Raw genomic sequence first — 12,318 nt, forward strand, 5'->3', positions numbered from 1 at the left:
TTACAACCCTTAGGAGCTGTATTTGTGCTGTGCTCCCTCACAAGTCAGATAGATCCCCTATTTAGCTAATGGGCCCTGTTGTAGAGGAAAAAATACAGAAGCATTTTTTCCCGCACTGGAAATCAATTTCCTGCAATCGCAGGGTTGAGTTTAACCCCACATTCACCCTCTCAGTTAGCCACCAACTTTTGCAACCAACACTGGCCTTCCAAAATGAAGGAAGAAGCACCACCTTCCCTCTGTGCAAAAGACAGGGAAAGCACGCAAAACAGAGGGAAGCAAAAGAGCTTCACCCTATTGAGATGAACACCTTCCTCTCACCACTTGTGCTGCCAGAAGCAAGATTCCCAGGAATGTGAGAGAAAGACTTTCCTTCTGGAGAGGCTCCACATGAACACAGGACTATTAACAAAGCTCAGGTTCCCTAATGAGTCTAAAAGAAGATTAAGAAGTAGCTTATCCACAAGTTTTGAAACTCAACCTGCAGCATGTTGCAAGACCCATGCAGGGGTTAAGACATGCCTGTATTCAGCAGGGAGATGGGCAGCAATGCAGACGTATTGCATCCTTATCCAGGACAAGTTGCCTGATTTAAGCACCCCACTCCCTTTTCTCTCCAAAATTATTTTTAAGCTGGCTAGCTGGCTAAGCTCAACAGTATACCTTACCAAAAGCTTTGGTGGGACAACCCAATAATATATGAGGGGAAGGGTGGAAACAAAACAAGAAATCAAGGGGAGGAAGGTGAGAGATGCCTTTCGGGTCAGCTTCCTTTGGCTTGGGGAAGATGTTGCCTGAGGGGCCAGATTTACCTGCAACAAGAGAGTCTACAGTAGAAGAGCTGGTGAAAGGAGTTAATAAGCACCCTAGGTGGGAAACAAAGGCAGTGTAACCACCCACCCATAAATATAGACAGGGCAGTCCTACACCTACATTGCCTACAGCTGGGGCCATCTGTCTGAAGGCAGGGAAGGGTAAGATAGGTGTTAGGAGGGGAGGGCCTGTTCCAGGTTAGTGAGGTTAAGTGTGAAGCAGGTGATGCTGATTCTGGGGCAAGTGATAGCCTGTCTGCATTTGCATACCATATTTTTCCAGTGACACTTTGCAGAGTGTGTGCGTGTTTTCTGAATAGCCCCAAATAAACACCACACCCCTCAGACATGCACATCTCTTACATGTTTTGAAATAAGTACTGACAGCTGGAAGACAGGAAAGGAGACAAAGACTTAGGAGACTCGCTTCTGCAGAGCCCATTTATACCAGGACATCTGACAGGGAAAATCTCGCCAGAACTCAGCCTGGCTGGGTTTCCTTCCTCTTTGTCCAGCTGTCTCACCCTGTCTGTGTACCCTTAGGCTACTTACTTCATTCCTTTGTGTCCTAGTTATCTTGAAGATGTGGGATAAATAATGCTGCCTACCACACAGAAAATATTTGTGGTTCCTCTTAGGATTTTGCTATATTTTTATGCTGAATTTCCCCTGCTTCTGCCTTCACCTTTGAAGAACACAATCCTGAAGCAGAGATACAGACATGTATTTCCCACAAGTAGAGTATTGCATGTGCAATTTGTAAATCTGACACCTCGAGACCATAAGATACTTCAAATGCTTTATTTTTACTTCTTTAAGGCTCTTTTCAATCTGCACCTCATGCACATTGGGAGATACTAGGATGTAGAAAAGGTGATGATAAACGCTATGACTCCACAAACCAGCATTTTTAAAACATTAGTCGCTTTGGATAAGGTTGCCAAAGAAGGCAGTTCAGGCATCTAAAGGAGTGTAGTTAAGGAGGGGGCAATCGCACAGCTCAATTTAGGGTCAGGCTAGCGGGTGGTGTTGTCCAGGCTGTCCTTGCAGAGCTCTCCCACGTTCAAGCACGGCATTTCTGGTGGTAGGTTAAAGGAAGAAAAGTCTGGGGTTGTTCTGCCACTGAATTTCCCGAAAATGAGACACAAAGGGGCGCCAAATACTTAGGAAAAGAAACCTAAGCCTCAGCCTTTTTCTACATAGCTCCTTTCTGGACAGGCTTCTCACCCCGGGAAGCCGGGCAGCGGGAAGGGCTCTGCTCCAGAGCGGGTGGTGTTAAGGGAGCAGTTTCTCAGCCCGGTCCCAATTGCATTAGCAAAGGCACTGGGGCTTCGCAATCGCTTAAACTTGCGTGACCTAGACAGGCTTGGTGGCTGCTGGCTGCTAATAGCACTGTGCTTCTGTCAAGGACAGTCCTAAGGAGGTGCTGATGAGAGAGGAGCGGTGCGTGCTTAAGTGTGGGGGGCCTAACTCCCGTGGGAGGCTGGTGTATCGCTTTGTTACTCTTGCACAGCACTAGCAAGCACGGCCCCAGACTCACTCCAAACAAATTTCCCAGCTAAATTCACTTCAGTATGCTAATACCACCCTTTGGAAAATAAAAAGTTTGCTGTCTAGTCTCCGAGTAACTGTTTGCTTTCATGGGTGTGGTGATGATGATGGTCTGAATCTCAGTCCAGTTGGTTTGTCCTTATAAAGTGAATCTGGCATGGTGGTGTCTGCAGCTGCTGTAATGGACACCAAGGTGAAAATCCCCGGGATGTCTGTAATGTGGGTACGCGTCAGCCATAACCTACATCCTCCAACCGCACCCTCGTTTACCTTTGCCATAGGGAGGAGACAGTGTAAGAGCGATTAAATCAGCTCTTGACTGCCATTAGATTATACATATAGCGGGTTGAGACTCCTTCAATTGCTGTATGGAACGATTGTACCGGATTATCCAGTGCATGGCCCACTCTTTCACTGACTTACAAAGGTTTTACTCCACAGTTGTCAGGGAGTCAGGCAGCATGTGCTGGTATAAAACACCACATAAACAAAACTAAGCCAAACAAACTAGACCCGTAGTATAGGCTGCCATGGAAAAATGGCCATGCTGTTCACAGTTTTGTTTTGTTTTACTCTCCCCCAAGTGATATATCTTAGTGACAAGTTGCTCTAGTCATACAGCATTGCTTTTAATACCATGAAGTGTCGTGGGGTGTAGGCATGTGCTAGGACAATGGCTAGAGCTAATGTTAAAGGCTAAATGTATTGCAGCTGCACGCAAGCTGGGCTAGATTAAAGGCTACGGCTTTGGAAGTTTCTTGTTAAAAAAAGTCACTTAGAGTTTTTTTGTGCAGATTAATATTGTTTTGGACATCAGAGCCTCCAACAGTCATTTTCCAGTAATACAGCTTTTTGTAATTATTCGACACTTTAAAATATATGCCTTGCAGACAGCAGTTCTAATGTTAGCGTAGACATATCAAAGTAGATTTTATTTAAACTCTGCTGTGGGTAATACCAGGCCTTGTTTCTTAAACATGTCTTGGAATTATTAGGGGGATTTATTTAATGCACTAAAGAATTAAATTCCACTTCCAATATATCATATCATGTCAGCATGGATGCAACTCCACAGTATCATTAGAGAAGCTGAGAGTTTCAAATGTGTGTGCCCAAGTTTAGCTATCAAAGAGCATAATTGGGCACCTGACTGGAAATGACCTGCTTTATAGACATCGCCATCACCTGCTGCTCATCTTAATGTTGCTTTCCTGGCTATGGGACACATCGTCACCAGCAGTAGGAGGAGCGGATACTAGTCTGGTGGTTAGTTCAGTCCAAATTCTTGGTTTCCTTTCCTTCCCTTGATCTCCAGGAAACCAGCTGCAAGACCTTGGGGAAATTCCTTATCTTCCTCTTGCATCAGTTTACTTATCTGTAAAGCAGATAAACTAATAACACTGTACCTCTCGAGGGTTTGTTGAAGCTTATTATACAATACCGAGTGCTTTGAGAGGGAAGTCATTATAAAAACGACAGTGTTAATATGACATGAACGTAACATGAAGGAGTCCCATTCTGCTCCATGCAAGTTAGTGGAGCTCTGCTATTTGCTTTAGTAGAAGCAGGGATTTGGCTTGTGCTTGAATGACTTCCACTTGTTTTTCTTCTTGAATGTTAATATATAGCTAAGAGATAGCATTACAAGGAAAGCTCTTTCCTGCCTATCTGTAAATATTTAGCAGCTGAATAGGCATTATGTGGCAGGGCACAGTTTCTGTGTCTCCACAGTTTCTAAGGATGCCAGTACAGACTCATTCTAAGCTGCTACAGATCAGGAGATACACCTAAATTACCAGATCAAAATCCTTCCCATATAAGTGTACGCATACAGAATTTATTTTACTGGGCAATTAAATGTGTAAGATAAATATCCCTGGGGGAGGAGGGTTGTTTGAGGTTTCATGGCATATCTTATTATGGGCTCAGTTTCGAAATCTTAATCCAAGGAAAACTCTCCATGTAGAGACTTTATACTAGAGCATAACTTTGTGTTTTGTACTCAGGATATGTGCAGTTGGGTGGATATGTGCAGCTGCATCAGTGGATTTTAGGGCGGGGGGAGGGTGGATGGTGAAGTCAGTGAAGCTTTGCCTAAAGAAAAGAAGCCCTTCCTAGAACATTTATATTGGCAATAACACTTTGATCAGACAGGTCACACTGAAGGATCCTAGACAGCATACGGTTCTCTGAATTTCATCTAACAATTCTATTGCTGAAAAATTAAAAAGAAATGTCAAATAAAATTTATTTGTAATTATTTTGGGGTGGCATTGTCAGTAAAACTGCGATCTACTGCAGCTATGACATTGTTGGCAAAATAGTTGCCTGTGTTTCAAATGCAAAAGCTTTTTCTGAGGACATGTGAGCAGCCAGAATTTACCAGAAAATATGCCAATTTTATGTCTGATCTGCAAATGCAACTAATTACTTAAAACTAGGTGTTTTGTTTTGTTTTTTTCTCTGTTTAGGAAACGAAATGTACAATAGAAAAAGCGGCTAGGTTGTAGTAAACAATCAGATCTTGGCATGCTTATAGTGGATAGAATTTTTTTTCTAAAAACAAAAGTGCTTAGTGGTTTTAGTGTGGATTTATTGTGCTTTACAAAAGAGACCAATTCCTCACAAACATTTGTATACGAGACCATACGACTACTCCCCGAGGAATCAAAAAAAAGCTGAAGCACAGTTTTACACCACAAACGCTTTATTCACAGACGTGGACTTTTTAGGAGCTCAGTTGCTGGAGATGACAATGACAGTACCTAGCACTAAAGGGCCTAGGTTGAGAAAGATGTATCTGGTGAAGCAGAATATACCTGTTACATTTCCATAGCACATCTATAGCATGGGAATTTGTACCATGTGGTTGCTCATGCAAACGCTGACTAGTCCTCAGTAGACGGACTGCATTGGTACCACAGTGTGTGCTCACTTTTAACTCTCAATTACTTCCCGTTTTGCTTGTTTAGTTGCTTTAGTGTAGTTAGTTTAGCAAACAAATATTAAAGGAGCAGGTGAGACCTGCGTGCTCCTTGAAAAATCTTTGCTTTTTCTTCCTCCCCCAAAAAAGTTTTTATCTCGCTTCCAAAAAGTTGCACTCGGACTCCCCCTCCACCGCCCTTTCATTTGGCATTGAAAAAAAATAGCTATTGATATGCAGAGCTGATGTTCAAATTGATCAGCCCCCTGACAACACTCTGGGGCTTCAAAGCGCCGGACGGGGGGCCCTGGAGAGGTCTCGGGGTGGGGGGGGCAGGAAAGGACGCGCAGAGAGGTACCGCAGTGCCGTACCCAGGGTCAGAGCATCCTCATCTTCGTCATCCTCCTCCTCCCGCTCCTCCGCGGGGAATGCGCAGGGGCACCGGCCACGCCGCGTCCTGGCGCCAGCTTCACGCGGGACGCCCCGCATTCCCCTCCAAAGCGTGTCCCGGTACACAGCCGCGACGGTGGCAGCGGGAGAGGGACGGGGAGGGAAAAGGCATTGGTTTCGTGAGGGCCCGGGAGCGGCTGAAGCGACCTGTTGCACTCGGTGAGCTTCTCCCCCGTGGGAAACGGGCTTGAAGGAAGATAAACCCTGCTAAAATGGGTAGCCGGGAGACAGCACTGCAAGCGGGCCAGGGGCAGGTGGAAGCGGGCGGGTTTCTTCTCTTACCGCTTCTTTCCTCTCCTTCACACGCACGGAAAACTTTCCCGAATCTGCCGGAGAGAGGGTTGAGACCGCACCACGCCAGGAGCCGGCTCCCCCGCAGCGCGGCAAAAAGACAAGACACAAACTCCCAAATCAACCGAGGAAAAATCTTTCCGCTAACATCTGACAGGCAGCAGCCCCCCCTTTTCGGGCACTGGCCTCTCAAAACTAATTGAATCGTGTTGGACCGCAAAGTGCGAGGCGAGAAAGAGGGGGTGGCGTCTATTTTCTTTATCTTTTTTGTCTTCGTTTTGTTTGATTTGGAGTGGGATGTGTTTGGTTTTTTATGTCCTGCTGGGTTTTTTGCCCTTTTCCTTCTGCTCCCACCTCTGCGCAAAGGTGTGCCCAGGAAGATGCCTCGTCCCTAGGGCTGAGGCGACCCTCATCCGGGGGGCAGCCGCTGCCCCGCTTCCCCCGGCCCCCATAAAGTCGAGGCAAACCCATACCAACCTTAACCTCTCCTTTCTCCCTCCGAAAACACCGACGCCAGAAGTTCAGCCTGGGCAGAGGACGGGACAGGCTTCCTCCCGACGGGGAACAAGCCCATCCCGCCTCCAGCCGCAGCATCCGCGGAGCTCCCGCCCCAGCAGAGCGCGGAGCTGCACTTTTGCCGGCCCTGGCGCTGCAAGTGGCTCTGGCGCTGCAAGTGGCCCCACGGTCACGGGCTGGCCAGTGCCAAAAAATGAATTGAAAAAAAAAAGAAAAAAAAAAAAGAAAAAAATTATGTGGCAGCGAACCGGTGGAAATCAGCCCTGCCGAGCTTCTCTCCAGCCGGGCGACACTGAAGCAGGGAGAAAGAAAAAGGAACAGTGCGAGGAATAACCAACCCTTAACTCCCCGCAGAGCATCGGTAGCCGGGTTTATCCCACCGCTCTTGTGGGTTCGCCCTGGGGGCAGGGAACACAGGCAGGAGGGAAAAGGAAAGATCTGGCTGGCAGCTGGGGGCCGGGCAGATGCGGATACTCCCGGCTCAGGGGTGCAAAGACTCGTCTGTAACTCAGACCAGCTGGAGAAACTTGTCGCTGCGCTGGTGAAAGCCCCCCCGAGAGCATCTCTTCCCCTGTTCCTGGCTGGGAAGAGATGCGTGGAGAGGTTTAGCCACTAGTGTGCTGCCGGTGGAGGGGAAGGGGAGCGGGCAGGGCTTTGCCCCGTCTGCTACCCGTGCTGTGACACACGGGCAGGGACCCAGCGCGTCCATCAGAAATAAATCAGAGGGGATGGAGCTCCGCGGTGACTCTTGCCGATGCACCTGCCAAAATTACTGCCGAGCTGGGAATCAGTCGGTGTGACAAAGACGCGGGACAAAATAAAAACAAAAAAATCTGTATATGTCTTTGCTTTAAAAGAGACAGTTTTGTCTGGAGAGGTGTTTCCTCGGCTGCCTCTTCCCTTCGCAGGGGAAGGAAGCAAGACGAAGACGACACACAGAGCTAGCACTTCAGGGATGACAGCGGCCCAGGGTGGGGTGGTTTCAAACCCCTGCATCTTTACGTGCCGGATTTGCCCTCCACGATGCGAAGGAAAGAAATCCTCTAAACGCCCGGGCCAGGAAAGCTGAATTAACCCCCGAAGTGCTGTTACCAAACGCCCCAGGGAGAAGAAAAGGAGAGCTCCACATCCCCGGAGCTCTTCGGCATGCCCAGCCCATTCCCTCCTCCCCTGGGCTAAAAAAAGAGCAGGGATGGGCCCGATGATAGCCAGGGCTGCCCCGTAGCCCCCAAAAGCACAGCTCCCGCCCCGCAGGCTGGCTGAGCCGGGGCCGCCTCTCTGCCAAGTACCGCCGAGCATATTCGGGCTGCGGGACCTCGGTCCTGACCGGAGAAATTTAACCCTGCGGGGGAGCGATGAAGGCAGGGAGAAGGGAAAAATCCCAGCGAGAGAACAACAGAAACGTGGCATCCAAGTTTACCGGCAACGTTTTGCCGAAGGCCAACTTCAAATCGGATTAATATCCCGCCCCTCCCTGCAAAATAATAACCATTAAAAGTAGCATTTTAAGTAACCGTAACGGGAACAAAATTGCCGTCTCCCGAAGAGGCTCGGAGGGGCACGGAGGCCGGGAAGCGAGAGACGGCAGAGTCCCAGAGTCACGAAATCTTCGCACATCTTCCCCATCTCTCTCTCTTTGCTCCGCGTCTTCCCCGAGCAAGAGCCTCCCCGAGCCCGGGGGGTGGGGAGGGGGCAGGGCTGGGTAATTAAATTCCGGTGCCCGGCTAATTGCTGTAATTTGACGCTAACTGTACACCGCGGGCAGGCGCTGGGAGCGGCGGTGTGAAGCACGCCTCCCACGGCCCGTTGACCGCGTCCCGCCCCGCCGCCGCGCAGGAGTCGCTGGTCCCCTCGGAGGTGGACCGGTCCCCGCCGACTGCGGCTTGCTGGGCCGTGGAGTTGGAAACCGGAGTCCCGCAGGAGCCGAGGCTTCAAGTGCCAGCGGCCCCGGCGCTCCCTCAGGACCGAATGGCTGCGGGTGCTGGCTCTCGCCTCCCTCCTCGCACCTGCCTGGAGGCAGGGCCTGACCTTCTTTCTGCAAGGTCTTTGTCCCCAAGATCTTCGGGTGAGGGCAAGAGAGTGCATTCCTCTTCCCTCTACTGGAGGCTGAAACCAGCCTAGAACGTCAAAACTCCACTTGGCACAGCCTCATAGGTGGGGAGCAACGTGCCCTGGCTTTTAGGAGGCCTCAGAGTGACCCACACCTGGGACACGATGACAAATTCTGTCCTTGAAATGCAATGGGTTTGCTGTGCAACTGCAGAGTGGAAATTACTTGCATCTCTCCCCAAAATTCTGTAGCTGGAGTACTGCATCTCCTCATTCCTTCTGCCCAAATCCAGGAGATGGGGCAAGGGCCCTGCTCCTTCTCATAAGGGTCATGAAATCAGAGCTGTGCTACACCTTGGCAGTTTCCCAGGGCAGTTCAGCATTTAAACCCCCGAGGGGAAACACGGGAGGGGACAAGGGGTGCAGATACCAAAAGGTCCAAGGGCCGCACAGACTGCCACAGGCTGGCTTCTCCTGGGAGGTGGTGGCATCTATCACCTCGAACAGGCCAGTGGGACAGACCCTGGCCCATTGGGTTCTGCAGCCCCGGGTGCCTCAACCCTTGGCCACTGCCGCCCACCCCACTGCCTGACCCACATACCACGGGCTGGGAAGGTCGTCTGCATTTGGGGGCTCTTTGTTTCTCCCTGGACTCCCCCAGCTACTTGCAGCATCTCTGTTACCCACTTGGGCTGTTTCAGCAGCCTCTGTTCTTTGTCTTTTCCAGCTGCATTATTATTATTATTATTATTATTATTATTATTATTATTATTATTATTATTATTATTATTATTATTATTATTATTATAACTGCTACAAGCACACACTCAGTGGCAGCTTGCCCCCCGAGGAAACCTACCTGCACCCTGGGGAAGATGAGGATGGGGTCTCTGCCGTCCCCACCCCGGCCGCAGGCACCCGGGCGGGCAGAGCTGTCCCCCTGACTCGAGGCTGGGGGAGCAGCGGGGAAGAAAAGTGGGCAGCTGCCCGGCGGCTGCAGCGCGCCCGGGGCATGCCCGGGGGCTGGCGGCGGCGCACCCCGGGGGGCCGCGGGGCCGGACCGGGCGCCGTGGGAGTGCGGTGGCGGGGGGCAGCGCGCAGGCAGCGCGGAGGCAGCGCGCAGGCGCGGGCAGGGAGCACCCAGCTCTTTATGGCCAGGTGAGAGAGTCCCAGCTCAGGTAAGGGGAGGATTTACCCACAGGCATCCCGAGCGGGTGGCTTATCCTCGCAGTCCATGACCAGCAGGGATTTGGGGATCCGGAGCCCACAGCCAGGATGTCTATCCTTGCCAAAATGGGGGACTGGCAGGTAAGGCGACCCTCCTGCCCTAGGCGGGGGCGGGGGGTGTTTATTGTAATTTTGGGACCGGAGGCAGGGCGGGAGCGGGAAAGGTGACGGGCCGATGGGTCGGGAGGCAGCACGGCCAAACCTGGCACTGGGTTTGCTGATTTTGCGGCTCCCGGTGCTGGGAGCTGCTCCCAGCCACGGGCGAGGCCCGGCTGCAACAGGTAGAGAATGGCGGGACGGGGCCAGGAGGGGCGAGGGCTGCTCCGCCGCCGCCGGGGCTTTCCCGGCCCGGCGCTGTCCCGGCCCGGGGCTGAGCTGCCCGGGGCGAGCAGCGGCCGCGCGTCGGAAACGGGCCGCGGGGGCTGAAACGTCGCTTTGGGCCCCCACCCGAGTCCATCCCGTGCAAAAATAACGCTCCCGGGTCCTACTCGCCAGTAGACGCGCCCGGAGTGCCTGTGGAAGGTGCTCCCGAGGGGATGAGCTGAAGGGAAAAGCAGCGGCCAAGCGGAGAAAACGTGGCCCGCCGGGGCCTCGCCTAGCCCCGCGGACCCGGGGGGACTCATCCGCACCACGGGTGAGCCGACACGTGTGGAGTTACGGCGGCTCCCAAGCCGGGAGAAACTTGGAAACCCTTACAGCACCCTGATGTACGTCCACTTGGGCCGCGTCGCGGCTGTTTGCCGGCTGATAAAAGGGGAGACGAACCGTACTGTTCAAACACTAGGGCTTTTATTACCAAAAACTCCTTTTTTTTTTTTTCTTTTTTTTTTTTTGTTGGTTTGGTTTGGGTTTTTTCCCCCCAGGACAGTCCAGTTCAAGATGGGAGCCTAGCTTCTTTTTCTGCTCCCAGCTTTTCAAATCTCTCGACCAAGTCCTTATCCGGACTGCCTTATTTAATTTTTTTAGGGTAGCAGTAAGTAGTCTGAGGAAAAGAAGAAGAGATGCAGTAAACAAACATTTTTAATTATTTTTTACTTTTAGAACTGAAATATTTTTCTGAGGTCGCTGCGAGAAAGCGATCAAAAGAGGATCCAATTTTTTTTTTTTTTTTTGCACTTAAGTCAACTCTTATGTAATCGCACTTACGGGCTATCTGCCTTGAAATCTATTCCCGACTCTTCCTTACACCCCAGCCATCCTCGCTGCTGCTCCCCGGCGCTGCAGGCCCCCCCACCGTGCCTAGCCGAAGGGGCCGGGCCGGGCGGACCCGCCGCGGGGCGCACAGGAGCCGCCTCCCGCTGCTCTGTGCGGGTCTCTTGGGGAAAGCCGTCCTCTCCTCTCCTACCCCCGTACCCCAGCCGGCCCGGGGCTAGAGGAGAGGAGGGTCAAAGGCCGGGCCCTTTGGCCCACGGGAATCCCGAGCGGCCGCGGGTGGGAAGCTGTCCTGGGTGGGAGGCTCTCTCGACTGTCCCGGCTCCGCCAGCACGGCGCTAAGGGGCGATGGGCCCCTTCGTTACCCTCCTCCCCTCCTCTTTTTTTCATCGCACCCCCCCCGGGGACATTAACTAGGCTTAATCTGCCAGCTCCATTTGAACCTCAATAGGAGTAAAACCAACAATTTACTCTCCTGCCACTTACAGACAAAAGCACTGGTGAAAAAGAGCATCGGGGGGTGGAAGAAGGGGGAAGGGAAAAAAAAAAAAATTCCATTTTGGGATGTAGATGTGTGTGTATGAAGGAGCAGGCCCGGGAGCCTGAAGGCTTTGCCGCCCTTCCTGGCGTGGGGACGCGTGCGCCGGGCCCCCCGAGGGCCCACTGCGGCTCCCCCCGCGGAGTGGATGGAGCTCTTTGCTCCTGGAGGCAGTAAATTTTCCCCCGGCGTCGAGGGAAGGCCCCGGGGGGGTCTCCAAGGCCGACAGTGCAGGTTTTGCCGTTGGCAGCGGGAAGTTTCGGGGAGCGGCCGGGCAGCCAGGTGCTCATCCCCCCCACGCGTGGGAATGCCCGGCCTCGGGGGCCGCCCGGGAACCTGGCGGGCCTAGGGAGCCGCGGCAGGCCGGACACGCAGGACCCACGGAGAGGAGGATGCTTCGCCGTTAGGAGCGGCGCGGAACAGAGAGAGAAAAACGAAGAAAATCGGGGAAAACGGAGCCTTTCGGTGGATGGATCAAGGCTGGGAACCCGGTGAAATAAAAGAGAAGGGTGGAAAAGCAACCCCCGAGGAGGGCGGGCTGAGCACTCGCTTAGCGGCACATTGTTAAGCAAATGAAGCGCTCCACCTAAGAAAGTACCCAAGTTTTATTATGGTCATTGTTTTGTCCTCTGCTCAAGTACTTGCAAAAGACTTTTTGGCTCCTGCTGCATTCGTATCACCGCTCACCCACTTCTATCTGGGAGGTTATGTTATGTTGAATTTGTATGTGGTGGGGTGTTTTTTTTTTTTTTCGAAGACCAATAGCCAACAGAATCGAGAGGAACAAAACAGTTTGCGGAAGAAACAAG

The sequence above is a fragment of the Caloenas nicobarica genome, chromosome 2 (assembly GCF_036013445.1).
Source record: "Caloenas nicobarica isolate bCalNic1 chromosome 2, bCalNic1.hap1, whole genome shotgun sequence".
Lineage (NCBI taxonomy): Eukaryota > Metazoa > Chordata > Aves > Columbiformes > Columbidae > Caloenas > Caloenas nicobarica.